We start from the raw sequence: 15,363 nt of genomic DNA, 5'->3' as shown, positions 1-15,363 counted from the left end.
CTGAAGAGGGATTTCCAATTCTACTACAATTTAATGGACAGAATTTACAAAAAAGGTGACCTATTAGAAGCCTGCAAGGTGTGGTCTGTATTTGATAAATTTAAGATGGACAATCAGTCCATCAAAGAATGTCATGGATTTTGAGAGACTATATAAAAGACTAAAGAAATATGGCTTAGAAATTCTGGTGGTTGTGTTCAAATTATTAGATTGTGAACAGATCTTATATGGGTAGACTTTTGGTTCTGACAGGTGTTTAGTTATGTGGTGATGACTCTATTTTTGATGAAATGACTGTCTCATAAAAATTTTAAGCAAACAGTTGTTTCCAGTTATTTTTGTGAGATGTTGGAAATTCTGCAGTGGTACAGAGAATGGAGGACTCCATGATTACTGACTCTCAAAATCGATGGGGGCTTAGTCCCAGGTGCTTGTACAAAGAAAGAATTGCTGGAAGATGTTCTGAGGGTGGGTTGTACTTTTAAGAGGTTTATGGATCAAGGCTAAACGCAAGATTGGGGTGAGAGCTGACAGTGAATGAATCCCAGAAATAAACAGGGAATAATTAATAGATGTTTCTGGTGTAACTCTAAATATCACTAATGTAAAGAATTGATTCCTGATTTTTGGACAAGTGTTTGAAGCAGCTCATGAAACAGACGGTTCTGATAATGAAGATAAGGATGAATGGTAAAGAAATACTGTATTAGTGATGGAAAATTAAGTCGGCCCATGAGTATCTTAGTTGCCAATTCATTCCAATGTACTGTACTAGTTAGTGGCTGTACCTCGATAGTGTGTGGGGTCAATTGGCTAAACTCTTACTTGGAAACCCTTGACAAAGCAGATAAAAATAGTCAAAGAATATGAAAGCATTACCTGCTTTCGATTTGGGGACAATGATACATTAATGTCTTTAAAGAGTGGTCCTCCCATGTGAAATTACAGGAATGCATCATTTCATCAGCACTGATGTGGTTCAGAGTGACAGATACTTTGCTGAGTAAGTCTTCAAGGAAAAAGTGGAAATGTGGTTGGACATGGAGAATGTAAAGCATTTGTCTTTGGCAAAGCAGTGAACTTGCAGTTCACTAGATCTGGACATTGTTGTATTCCATTGAGGAAACCAGGAGTCTCCTGTCAAAAATTTCAAGAAGTATTGTTGACCTCTGGATATAAGAGTCTGGCTAATAAGAGAATTATCTGGAAATTGCATAACAATTTGCCCACCCTTTATCACAAAAGTTAAGGTTAAAGGATGCTGAGTTGTGGATAAAGAATGTGAATTCCTTACAACAGATTATATCTCAATGTGATTATATGTATTAAATATCGGAAGACACAACCGTGTTGGGTTGTAAGTGTCCCATTTGCCCAGGAATTTAACAAGGTGGTAGGTATGGGACAAGGATTGGAGTATTTATCTGTTACGTTTTGTAGTTATGGCAACCATGTTCAGCATATCTATGGTAATAAACAACAAGGGCAGATAGCCAATAGTGGACAAAGTCATGGAAAAGTGGGTCGGCACACGTCTTGGGGCACCAACAAAATTCCTAACAGATAATGGAGGTGAATTTGTGAATGACGAGTTCAGGGACGTGTGAGAACTTAAATATTGTAGTGATGCACACTGCTGCAGAAAGTCTGTTCAGCAATGGCTTGTGCAAAAGCAACCATGCCATAATTGAAATGTTACACAAAATACTGGCAGATCAGTCAAACTACATGGGCAGGATATTCCAAAAATTCCTTGGAGGTGATTTGTGGGGTATAGCCCACACCAATTAGTATACAGCCGGAATCCAAGATTCCCTTCAATAGTGTGACAATCCTCCAGTACTAGAGGGAGTGACTGAGCTCTACTTTCTCCAACAGGAAAGTGTTTATCAAAGATGAAGTATCAAAAAATTATAGCATTAAGATATTGTATAAGACCACCTGGAGGAGATTTCTGTTCTGGTGACTTGGTTTATTATAAGAGAAGGATGCAGAGAATGGAGAGGTCCAAAAAATTATTGGATGTGACAGGAAAACTCAGAATACAGCATGAGAATCAAGCAATAGAAGTACATTCTTTGAGTAATAGGGATGAGTTCTGAATTTTCAAGCCGAGAAGGCAATGACAATGAGACGCCTTATACTTCGCATAGTCATGAGTTCTACAATTTGGAGTCAGAGGGGCAGGATTTGAGAGCTCAAGAAATACATACCAATACATGTACTGATTATGAAAGACATTAAAAACTAATCTCATGCAGGGATCAGTTGCCTAAAGTAAGTTTCTGGGTGGTGTACTGGCCAGAAGGATCAGACAACTGGAGGGAGGCCACAATAGTAGGACAAACAGGGAAGTCTACAGGCAAATATAAAAATTGGTTAAATGTCCAGGATAAGGGACAAGGTGAGGGCCATGGATTGGCAGCAGGGAGTACAAGTTCGAGTACAGGTTGGAGACAAATTTAGGAGGAGGAAAAGATCACGTACAGTAAGGATCTCAAGTAGACATTCTGATAGTAGTCCAGACAGATTTCAAGAAAAAAGAGCCACAGCCTGACAAGGTGACAGCATGGGTAATGGAGAGCCTTCTCTGGCAAAGGACAGAAGTCGAAGTCCCCATTATTGAGAGGTGTATGTAGCTACTAATAGATTAGAAGACAGGGCGATAAGAGGCTAAATCAAGAGTTACAAAGCTGGAAAGAATTCTAGGTTGACGATAGAGGTCCACTTGCTCTGTCTCACAGATGGACCTGTACAGAAAAGGTCCTACCAAATGGGGCCTAAAAGGCCAAGGCAAGGTAGTTGGAGGTTTTGAGGAATGCCTGGGGGATAAAGATTAGGGTAGTCTCTCCCACAGCTGGCAAGGTGATTTTGAAGATCTTTTTAGCTATTTAACATAATTTTGGAAATGTAACTCCATAGATATCAAAGCAGCTTTCCTTCTGGGTAGCCTGCTCGAGAGGGAAATATTCTTGCAACCTCAAAGAAGCACCAGGAATCGAGGGGAAGCTCTGGAAATTAAATTGTTAATGGGTTAAATGACGCTTCTTCGGTGTGGTATTTTTCAGTAAGCTTTATTTTCAGCTTTTTTCAGCTCTATTAAAGTTAGGGTGTTCACAAATGGAAGGTGGACTCAGCCATAACCCATTGGCACGGTAATGGAAAAATTTCAGGGATCATTATGATGCATGTGGATGATATTTTGAGGTGGGGGGTGGTGGGGGGGCACTAATGGCTTTGAAGAAAATATAAATCAAATTAGGAAGGAATTTAAAATTGACAGTCAAGTTTCTGGGGCTTTCAAATATATGGTTTGGTGATTTAAACAGGGTGAGTAAGATGTAATTTTACATCAACAGTCTTACTTGGACAATGTCAATCCCATCACAATTAGTCATACCAGATCCAGACAGATGTGCTGCTACCAAGGATGAGATGGAACAGCTGAGGAGTCTCGTCAGACAGCTCAATTGGTTAGGAACAACAACAAGACCAGATGATGTACTAGAACTTTTTCTTGTCATGAAAAATCCGAAGGTGGATGACATCTTGAGAGCAAATAAAACTTTTTTAAAAAAAATTAAAAATACTCATGTTCCCAACTTTGGGTTACCCAGTAATGTGAAATTCATCATTGTGTTGCCTCGCATGCAAACCTTGGTGATGGATTTTCCAGTGCAGGAGGATTTGTGATATTTCTTGTAGGACAGAGAAAGGGAAAAGTTGTCCCTAGGCATGGGAGGCAAAGAGAATAAGAGTGGTGAAGAGCACACTAGCTGCTGAAACTCTTGCACTTGTTGATGCCATTCTATTTGTGCAAGATCTTGGAGGAAATACTACATAAAACAAAGAACAATACCAATAGAATGTTACATAGATAACCAATCTTTGTGGAATAATGTACATTCTACAAAGTGTAAATGAGAAAAGGCTTAGGATAGACATAGCCAGTTTAAAATGGATGCTGGAGAGGAAAGAAATCTCCAAGCTAAGGTGGGTAGATACTAGTTATCAATGATTGGAGGTATTTCTCTTAATCAAATAATCCAAAGAAAAATTGTTGAAGGTTCTAGTAGAAGGATGTCTTGCTATGTAATAGTAGGAAATCTGATTTTTTTTACCCATATTTATATCTATATACCTTTGCCTAAATATAATTGTTGTTTTTCTTAAAGGAAAGGGAATCTGACAGTGTTAGAAATGCAGGTCCCTTTAAGAGGACAAGCTTCTGAAAATTGGGAACTGTTGATGGCCATTGAAGCCTGTATTTAAGAGTTGGGTTTTCCCCAGTAGGGAGTTAGCTTCTGGACAGGGAGACATTCTGGAAGGGAAGAGTGGAAACTGGTATTTTTACTGAACTATAATTTAACAATAAAATAGTTGTTTCATGGAATACCTTCTGCAGCCTGATTTGGTATATGGACATCCACCTATTAAACAGTGCGCCTTTACTGTCGCTGGTCACATCAGTCATCCCTGCACCTCGATGGGCTTATCATCACTGCCTGAAAGTCCTGGGCTGGTAGAACAGAGTTCCGTCATTCTCCAACTTCAAGGTGCAGCTGACCCTGACCGCCCCCCAATCCCATTAGCACCTGTGTTTGGTGACAGTGTGGTCCTGGAAGGTTCAGCTTATGAAGGATGCCATTGGAACAGAAGTTAGTTTCCCTGTTGCATCTCCATGACAGGAGCCTATTTACAGAGGGTATGTGTGTTGCCATCAGCGAGACAGGAGTCAAATATTCACAGATGCGATGTGAGGATCTATGAAGTGTCGCTGCATATCATTGTCATCCTCCATGAACCTAGCAGCTATGAGGGCCTCCCCAGTGTGCCTGCCTTGTCTAGTGAATGTCAGGACCTCCTCACCCTCATCCCCATCAAGTCGTCATCGCAGGAGACATGTAGCTCCTTTCCCCTGTGCACTGCCAGTTTGAAAAAGGTGCTGTACGCAACAACAATGTGACACCCTCTGTGGACTACATTGCAGGGCCCCACCAGACTGACCCAGGCACCAGAACCTCCATTTTCAACATCCCGATGGTCTGCTCCACCAAGGTGTAAGTTGCAACAAGGCTCATGTTGCACCTTTGCTCTGCTGCAGTCTGAGGCCACCAAATGGGAGTTATCAGCCATATCTTCTGCAGGTAGCCCTGGTCGCCAAGGAGCTGTAAGGTCTGTGGACTCTGGAAAATGTCAGGAACCTAAGTCTTGCTAAGCTTGCAGGAGTCTATTTATACTTTAAACTCCAAACTTCATTTTAAATTGAAACTAAAACAGTTTGAAGTATAGCCATTTACAAAACCTGACATTCCTAACACTTTCCTGGGACGTTGGAGACTAGTCTATCCACTATCAGCACAGATGCTTTGGTCATTGTATAGAATTGGGTTCGGCAGGTGCTGAGGCATGGGGCATGAGTGGGCTGCAGCCGGGGGGTGGGGGGGGAACCGCGCGCAGACCTGCAGGATGTGTTTATGGTGGTAGCACACCAGCTGAACATTCAGCAAGTGGAAGCTCCAAAGCTTGATGTAGTTGACCGCTTGTTGCCATGGAGATCTGAGCACCACCTGAGTGTAGTCGATGGCACCCTGCGCCTGTGGAAAACCAGAGATCTCAGCAAATCCCAGTGCTCTTGCTGCTTGGCTTTTCTGTTCCGGGGTGAAATGCACAAAGCTGTGTGCATTCATGAAGATGGCATCCATGACCTCATGGATGCACTTATGTGTGGAGGCTTGTGATATCCCACAGAGGTCACCTGTGGAGCCCTGATAGGAGCCAATGGCATAAAAACTGAGCACCACAGTCACTTTCATGGCCACTGGCATCAAATCCTGTAGCAGATGTGACCGACCAGTTCCCTAGACATGCGTAGTCTTTAGTGACATTGGTTCTTGTAGGAATGACAAGCGCTGCCTATAGACCCTGGGCCTAGCTAAGTGCTGGCCAACGACGGCTTGCTGTGGCTCCTCAGCATGTCTGGGAGACCCAGCCGCCCTTCTTCCTGAGGGTGCTGCTCCTTCCTCTGCAGTTAAGTGCCGCCATTGCTCTTTCTCTTTTTGTCTCTGCTAGCTGCATGCCTCTTGGCTTAGAGGGGTCACCAGGCTCCACACTCCTGATGTACTCCTATAGGATGAAAGAGACACATGGTAGGTTCGATTGGATGTTCTAAGAACCTCCTCTGGGTTACATCTGAAGGCCCCTTAAGGCATCCCAGAGAATGATGGCCGGAGTTTAGTGTGCTGCATGGCCGCCCGAAACCTCACCCTCCTCTGCCCCACTCCACATGACTGGTGGCAGCTTTGCCCATTGCATTGCAGGCTGTGCACTTAGCTCAGGTGCAAGGCTGTGCTGTTAGCTTGAACCATGGGGGAGACTGGTCCAAACTGGAATGATGACATTGGAAGAGGCTGTGAGCACCCTCCACCAGTGACTGCTCCACGGACAGCTTTGGCACCTGAGATTTCCTAAAATAGAACTTGCAATTACAACTTTACTAATCTGAAGGTTGGTATATATGTTAGACCATTTATAAATTATGAAACAATTTCAAAATATGCTGAAAGCCCTTTTTGAAGAGAACACTTTAAAAAAAATAAAATAAAATAAACCTGTTCAACCAAATAATAGCTATGATCAAGGTCATTGCTTCAAGGCAACTTGTCATGAAAACAAAATAGCCTCAATTTTAAGGGTTATTTTGAATATGTATATTGGAAGTAGTTGAGCTCAGGCTAATTTGACACCAACATTTGTCCTTGGATCCTTAGCTCAGACGAATAAGACCCTGATACCTATCTCTGTCTCGGTAGCTCATGCTAAACTGGCCAATATACCCATTCTGCTTGGCTCTGTTTGGTTGGAAAAATTAAAGGAGGATTATTTAAACTCTCGTGTAGTTTTAATGTTTGGTTCAATTTTGGAAGTCACTTCAAACACTAAACAACAAAATGAAGGATATCTTTTCTCCTATTATTCTGCATTAATTATTCTAGTTTCAGATAGCAACTACTAACTGGAACATATGAGAGGCAATTCACACAGTAACACCACTCTTATTTCAGCAGCATGCAAAGCACATTGCTACACCCAAGCTCATGACACTTATGGTGTAAGGGAAGAGTGTCCATCAGACGAGGCCATTAACAGGTTAATCTGTCAGTCATTTTTTAATCAGAAGGTGCAAGTCAAGGTTGGGTAGGGGAACAAGGATCTTGGAGTACAAATGCATCAATCACCAGAAGTTGCACCAGAGGTGAGCAAGGCCATGAAAAAAGCAAACCAAACACTAGGCTTGGCTAAGATCCTATAATAAAAGCCATGAACAGTAACCTTTTCGTAGCATCTTTATTCAAAAATGCACCCACTTATGCACAAGAATTAATTATTCACCCTGTATTCCCTTGTGGGTGCCTTTCTGGGCCCAGCCAAGAGATTATGGAAAGGCTTTTGTTGGTAGCTTTTATTATAGGATCTTGGCCAAGCAGCGCTTTAAGGGGACATCCCAGATGGATGGTGAGATGGGGAATAGGGCAGTCATGGTGGTAAAGAGAAGTTGCTCGATGGAAAGTAGAGTCTGAGCAGGTTGTCTTGGACAGCTTGCCAGAGCAAAAGGTGTCCTGGATACTTCCTCCCTGCCTCCTCTTCCTCTCCTTCCAACTTAGCCTACTCTGCTCTTATGCACTGCTATTCCAGTGACTGCAGTGTGGCTTGTGAAAGGCTGCTGTCCTTCACTGCAGGTGGCCATGCAGGATGTCCTTGAGCAGCTCTGGCCTTGAGGGCTTGGCCTCTGTTTATACCACCTCAGTATGGACAGCAACAAGCCTAGGTTGGCTGGCTGAGAGGCAACGGCAAGGGCAGGTTTTGTGCTTCACGGAGCCACTGTCAATTCCACAGAGCAGCACCTCGGCAATCGTAGTAATTTGTTGGAGGACAGATAACTGGACTGCTGTAAGAACCTGAATGCCCCTTTGATCCACAGCCTCGAGGGCAACAGCGTGAGCCTGCATAGCAGTAAGTATGGATCTCATGACTGCTGTCTGAGCTTCCACTGCAACATTGAGACGTTGAATGGCTTCTGCCTGTGTTGCATTAGAAACTGAAACAACAACCAGCTGGGTCTGCAGCACACTGTTATGGTGTAGAAAGGATAGACTCCAATCTCAGCACAATGCTGGATTCCTCTATGCTCCTTGACATTGACAGGCTGTTTAACCACCCTATCAATGCACCAAGCATCTGTGTATTCTCACCAGCTTTCTCCTGTCGGCCATCCAACAAAATCTCTATTGGAGTCTCCTGTAGCAGAACACCCTCTGGTGAGTTGGCTCATGAGCTGTCCTCTTCGCACCGCCCCCACCCCCCACTCACTGCCCTGGCTGCAGCCCACTCATGCTCTGTGACTCAGCGCCTGCCTCGCTCTCGCTCTCTCCCCAAAGTGCACTGTGCAGATGGTAGTTCTTGGGTATCTGAAAGTGTGAAATCAGATGGGAAGGGATGAAGGAGCTAGGGTGGGATGTAAAGCAAGAGGTCACACCAGCTTGCTTATTATGCCAGATAGCAGGATGATATGAGGTGGAAGTTGAGAAGGGCCATAAGGCAGGAATATACTGTTATCCTGAATGTTCTTGGCGATACTGGATGCTGCCGGCTCTGTTGCAGCTTGCCCCGTGATGTGCAGCAACATCTCCACTATTGGGGCCAAGGGATAAAGCTGTCTCCTGCTGGTCTGTCTTTGCTTCCTTCAATTGTGGGTAGTCTTGTCCTGCAAAAGAGAAGGCAGAATGTTAGTGACTTTGTTGTATTGTTATTGAGTGATATACCCGTCACAGCTGAATAGCTGGAAGTGTGTGTGGAGACGATGAGAGGTGGGAGTGAGGCTGATGTTGGTCGAAGATGTGTACAGATGACTTGGAGTATCTGGACGTTAGGCTTGAGTTCTGGGTGCTAGGACTGCTGATGGATGAGGGATGGGGTTTGCTGCATTTAGCAGAAAAAAAACTATTTTCTGAACTTGGACATATAGCAACAATTGTTCGATGGTTTCTCCTGAAGTACCAAACAAGAAGAATTCTTCATAATGCACTTAAATTATTAACCAGAGAAACGCATAACTTGTGCTGTTTAGTAAAGCATCAAAACATTAATTGGGCATAACATTATTTGCCCACACCAAGGTCTAGGATTTCATGCCAAAGTTGCAAATGTGAGGTTTTATAAGATTTTTGTTTCGGGATTGTGTATGTCATTTAGGGTAAAATGGATGAGAGAAGGGGTCATGTAAACTGTTCTGATTTCTGATGACAGGAAGCCTGGGTGGCTTGGGTGTTAAAGATTAAAGTGGGGCCCAAGTTGTTTTGCTGGGAAGGTGAAAGGTGATCATGTCTGTAAACAATGACCAAAACATCTGTGTTGATAGTGGATAGACTAGTCTCCAGTGTCCCAGGAAAGTGTTAGGAATGTGAGGTTTTGTAAATGGCTATACTTTAAACTGTTTATTTAGTTTCAATTTAAAATGAAATTGGGAGTTTAAAGTATAGATAATTAGCATTTCTATCTGGATGCAAGGCTCATGTGATTCATGTTGCCATGGCAATGTGCTTTGAGAAGGTGAGAGTCCAAAGGAAGCCATTGTTGGCTTACAGGGTGTTTTCTTAAATTATCACTGAACATCAGCAGCCTCAGTCTGCAAGAATTCGGGAGAAAGGGGGAGCAAAGAGGTAACAAATCTCCATGGTTCACCATGCAAGAATGTGGGTGGGACCTCAAACTCAGATTGGAGAGACTGATTTCATAAGGATTTAAATGAGACTGGAAGATTCACCTAGCTTTGGCTAGAGAAAAGAACCTCCAGGGTAATCCTAACTGTAAAAGCTAATTTGTGGATTAGAAGTTATATGGCTGTAAAAGGAAAAGAAGGGAAGCAGGACCTTGGGAGCTAAGAATTATTTTGGGCTAGAAAATCTATTGTCTACTTAAGACACAGAATAAAGTATAACCATGGAGGGAGATTTTCAGTTGTGTTAAAGCATTGATAGGGAAACTTTTCTGTAACCTGGAGTATAAATTGCCTATGAAATAGTGTTTAGTCAATGTTGCTTTTTGTTTTTTTTCTTACAGTAAAAGTCTTAACTTGAAATCTTGTCATGCAATTCCTTTAAGTTGGTGACTGAGTTATCGGTCTCGTATCTTCAGTGACAGTGAGTACAGAGTATGTCTGTGAAAGAATGTACTTACTAATTTGAGTGCTATTTTTCAAGATTCAGGGATCAGCATTGTAATCTATTTTATTCTTTTGAAGCTGGAAAAATAAAATCTACAGATTGTGCCCAATTGACAGTCATAGGCATAACATAAATTTGCAAGATTGAATTTCTTTTGCTAAACGTTATCAATTTAGGCAAAAGACTGGAGAATTTCTTGAAATATTTGAAAGAGAATCAGTTGATTTTGTGATATTGTGGTATCCAAATTTAGCAAACATGGTTGAACAGAGTGACACTATTGGAAACAATGAGGCAGCCTTTCTTCTTTTGCAACCGAGAGCTGTATTAGTCTCCATTATATCTGGGATCATGTGCAAGCGACTTTCATTTCCTCAAAGTACCGGAAATTTGTGTGTAAGGGTTTGAAAGGTATGTTTTCTGCTTTTTATTTCCAGATTGGTTAATGTCCCTATTTTTTCTTAGGAGCATTCTTTTTTGTCATTGTTGTTAATGGTGGAAATCTGGACCAAGAATAACTTACCCCTGATAATAACAAACAAAAACAGAAAATGCTGGGAAAGCTCAACAGGTCTGATGGTATCTGTGGAGAGAGAAAAAGAGTTGACGTTTGAGTCTGTATGACTTTCAGAGCTGAAAAATTACATGATAACACTGCTTTCACACTTCAGTTGTAGCTTTGCAGCCACTCACTCTTCTCATCACTCTCAACTCTCATACCCACAAACCCATCGCACATCCACAGGGATCTCACACCTCCAGGGACAACACCATTAACTCTCTTACACACCCTCACATCTCCATCAGGCTCATATCCTCTGGAGCACATGTCCTCATCCCATTCATTGCTCCGCTCACCACACAAACATTCCATGCAGTGCCATGCATTCTGCTCACACTCTCTCCATCTGTTTTCATACAGGAGAAGCTGGCTCACAACAGCAGGGAGAGGTCCCAGAGTGGGGATGGAGAAGTCCACGTTAGGCCCCTCACTCACTTTGAGGAGTATGTCATTGCGCTGACTGGTGAGGCTGTGGATCGTGCTGTGGTGAGGTTGGTGGCTAACACCTATGTGAAGATTCTGCACCACACTATCCCTCTCTCAATGCAACTGTGGGTGCTTTCACTCCTGCTTTTAACTCTGCTGCCATGCAGTAATCAACTCTGCTTTGGTTCACAGGGAGCTATGCCAAGCGACAGACACCCTCAGCCAGCCAGTCCCTCAGCTCCATATAGGTCCTCCCCTCCAGCCGAGAGGGGACCTCCTCCATTGAAGGGCTGGAAATAAGCAGCCTTGAAGGCCTGTCACAGCACTTACCCCCACCCTCCACCAGCGCAGAGACACATCTCAGTAGGACCAAATCTAGAGCAGGTTTGGGTTTACAATCTGGTGATCGCCGCACGGACACATCTCCACAACAGGAGGAGGCAGGTTAAGCCAGGCTGCCCAGCACTCAGAGGGCTGCTAGGTAAGAGGCATCTGTGAGGTCCAAGGCAAAAGGCAAGCTTCTGGATTCGGCCTTCCAACTCATTGTGGAGAGTCAGCAGAAGGCGTGGGAACATAGCACAGAGCTGTGTGAAGCCATCAACAGAGTGGCACGTCAGTCGGAAAAGTAGATCCACCTGCTCTCTGAAGTGGTCCCCACATGTGCATGTATGGCGGCCTCCATGGGGAGGATGTCTGACACCATGGAGACCCTGGTCCAACAGAATGCAGAGATATGCGCAGACCTGTACTTCATCAAGATAGCCATGGGTGAATTGCTGCCAGTGGCAATACGAGAGGGAAACAGGGCACCTCGACGTCCCTCAAGGAGTCAGGCCTGGGCCCTCAGGCAATCAAAGGGAGGAGGAGTGGCAGCTGGACAACCCTGGGTCTCCACTCAGGAATCTGAGGCTGTCCTCTCCCTCTGAGTCCCCTTTGCCTGTGAGCCCCTCTCCCTCGTCCTCTGTCACCACAGAGGGAGCAGCTGGCCCATCGGAGTACAGCCAAAGCATGTTGGGGCCCCCATGGCCTTGGCTAAAGGCCACAGAGACAACAGGGCCAACCATTGCACAGGCTGTCTCCACCCCTGCTGCGGATGTCAGGGCAGCACTTAGAAGTGGTAGGCCTAGAATGTTAAGAATTTCTGATCACAAGTAGTTGCATTGGTGAACACATTTTGTCATTTTATAATCTGAAAATATATTTACATTCACTGAATAATGTGTAATTCTGTCTTTCAGCTTCATTTACAGACTTCACAAGTCCTCCCCATGAATTCAGCCACTTATCAGTTCAGCTGCATGCAGTCAGACCATCAGTGATTCTGGAGGGAGAAGTGCATGTGCGTTTGTGTGTGGCAGTGCATTTCAGAGCCTCGTGCAAGCACTCTCCCAAGCATGCAGATCCTTCCTGCATCACACTCATCTCAATGTCCTGAGCATTTTCAATGCTGCCTGCTGGGGTTTGTTTTCAGTTGTCCATCTGAGCTGACCTGCATCTCCGCCCACCCACTGATCACACTCCCGTGCAGTACCTGATCTCGCCCACCATGACTCTCATTTCACTTTCAATTTAGCCAGCATGGTGGTAATACAGTTTTTCTTTCACTTACCTCTTTCTTTCCCCTCCCCCAGCCACCCATTTCTTTTCCCCCATCACTGAACCCCCAGCATCACCTTCCACCTCCCCTCCATGGCCTACCAGCCACAATCCTTTTCATTCGGAGATGTCCAGGTGAACGTGTACCTTCCCTTCCTTCCTGAAAATTCCACCTCTTTCCCACCCCCAGGGTCCATGTCTGACTCCAAGTCCCCACCAACCACCCTCACTGTTCCTTCTACCAATACCGTCGAATCCTCACGCTCCCACCCTACCACCTCACTCTGCCATTGGTCATTCTCACCATTCCCTAGTATCATGCTCATCCTCAATTTCCTCCCCAGGAGGCAGTCATGGACTCATTAGAGCTCTCCCATGCACATTCACCTGGACATCTCCCACCCCCTTGGAACCCCGCTCCCCCTTGGAACCCCATCCGCACTGGACTCCCCCATCTAAGTCTTTCCCTCCACTGGACTCCCCACCCACAACCACCCTTAGTTCTTCCCCCTTACTATTTCCTCCAGCCTCACTCCTTACCCTTTCCTGACTGCTTCCAACACCCTTACTCCCTCCCCTCTCCACACTCCTCCTTCCTGCCCCTGGACTCTCCTCTCCCTGGATTCCTTCCCCTCTCCACACTACTTTCCCCCTCCAAGCTCCTTCCCTTACACCTTCCACTTACCTCTGCAGTTGCCTGTTTCTCCCCCACCCCCACAGCAGCCTCGTTTCCCCACCCTCCCAACCTCACCCTACCCTGACACCTCTTCCTTTCCCAGTTGACCCCACTGCCCAGTACATCTTCCTCTCCCAAACTCAGCTGGACATTCCACTCCGCCTCCTCGATCATCATCCATTGTGAACAGACGATGACTTTCACACTTTCATGAGCTGCTTCACAGTAGAGCCATGTCCATGAGAGTCCACCCGGTAGGCCATGGATGTTCCTCCAGGATCCTGTTGCTGTTGGGGTCCAGCATCTTCTGCTCCTCAGATGTCTGTGATGTGAGCAAGGCCCTGACGTTAAGTCCTGGCTTCTGCACATCACACTTATGTGTTTTGCCGTGGACGATCCAGTGTTGGCGGGGGGAGGGGTTGGAGGGGTGTGTGGGGGGAGGGCGGGGGGGGGGGGGTGGAATGATTCCGGTACTGGCCTTACATTTGCATATCATTATATTACAATGTGGTTCCTGACATCCAATGGCGGGAAAGGCAGTTCACCGTCGACGGGCTGAGCGGATGATCTCAAACTGGTTTCACAATGTTGTCAAACCGATTTTTGGCCCTCTCGCCATATTGTCCACTCACACCTCCGAACATGCACGACGCCAGCATGCACAGAAAATTCTACCCAAATGGCAAAGATTCTGCAAAGGGAAATAGATAGGCTAAGCGATTGGGCAAAAATTTGGCAGATGGACTATAATGTGAGATTATCGAATTTGGTCAGAAGAATAAAAAAGTAGAATATTAGTTAAATGGAAAGAGTCTACAGAATGCTGTAGTACAGAAGGATTTGGGTGTCCTTGTACATAATCAGAAAAAAAGTTACCATGTAGGTACAACAAGTAATTAAGACAAATGGGATGTTGGCTTTTATTGCACGGGAGTGGAGTATATAAGTAGGGAAGTCTTTCTACAATGGTACAGGGCATTGGTGAGACCATACCCTGAAGTACTGTATACAGTTTTGGTCTCTTCATTTAAGGAAGAATATACTTGCATTGAAGGCAGTTCAGAGAAGATTCACTAGGTTGATTCCTGGGGTGAAGGGATTGTCTTATGAGGAAAGGTAAGCAAGTTAGGCCCATACTCATTTAAGTTTAAAGAATGAGAAGTGATTTTATTCGAATATATAGAATGCTTCTGAGGACGAGCTTGACAGGGTAAATGCAGGGTGGATGTTTCCCCAGTGGGGAAATCTAGAACTAGGGGCCACAGTTTCGAAATAAGGTGTTATTCCCAGTAAAAGCATATCATATTCACAACTTATAGGGACTCGGTGTTCGTAGGGAGGTTTCTGGAACTGTCTTTTAATTAAAAAGGTCACTGATGAACTGCTAAAAGGACTGCCAATGGTCAGGTGACCTTCGCAACTACACCAAGGACTATCTGAAGCTTCCGGAAAGTTCCGATTTACCTCACTCTTGGTGGGGGCCTACCACTGGAATGGACATATCAAGACAGTATTGTGGAATTCACACTCACATTGCTATTGTTTGGAGATTTACCCAAAACACAAGTCCAGATCCCATGTGTCTGATTTGGAACTCTAATAATGAGGGCTGTGCAGAACCCAATTCATCCTGAGTAAGCGTGAATAACTCATCCATTATCTACATTGTGTAGCAATGGCTTTCAACTAAGCCATTTTGGATGGACAATACCAGTATTGGTCATGTGACTGAAACCAGATGGAAAAAACAAGTTTTTATCTGAAGACCCAGTAAGACCTGGGCAGTCTGCAGAAAACACTGAAAGAGCCAGCAGCTGCAGCAAAGCACTATACTGTCTCTGCCTTTAAGAACCTGGAGGTTATACATCTTAATGGAGTTT

Source organism: Cetorhinus maximus, chromosome 3, assembly GCF_964194155.1.
Source record: "Cetorhinus maximus chromosome 3, sCetMax3.hap1.1, whole genome shotgun sequence".
Lineage (NCBI taxonomy): Eukaryota > Metazoa > Chordata > Chondrichthyes > Lamniformes > Cetorhinidae > Cetorhinus > Cetorhinus maximus.
Note: the sequence above shows the minus strand (reverse complement) of the source record.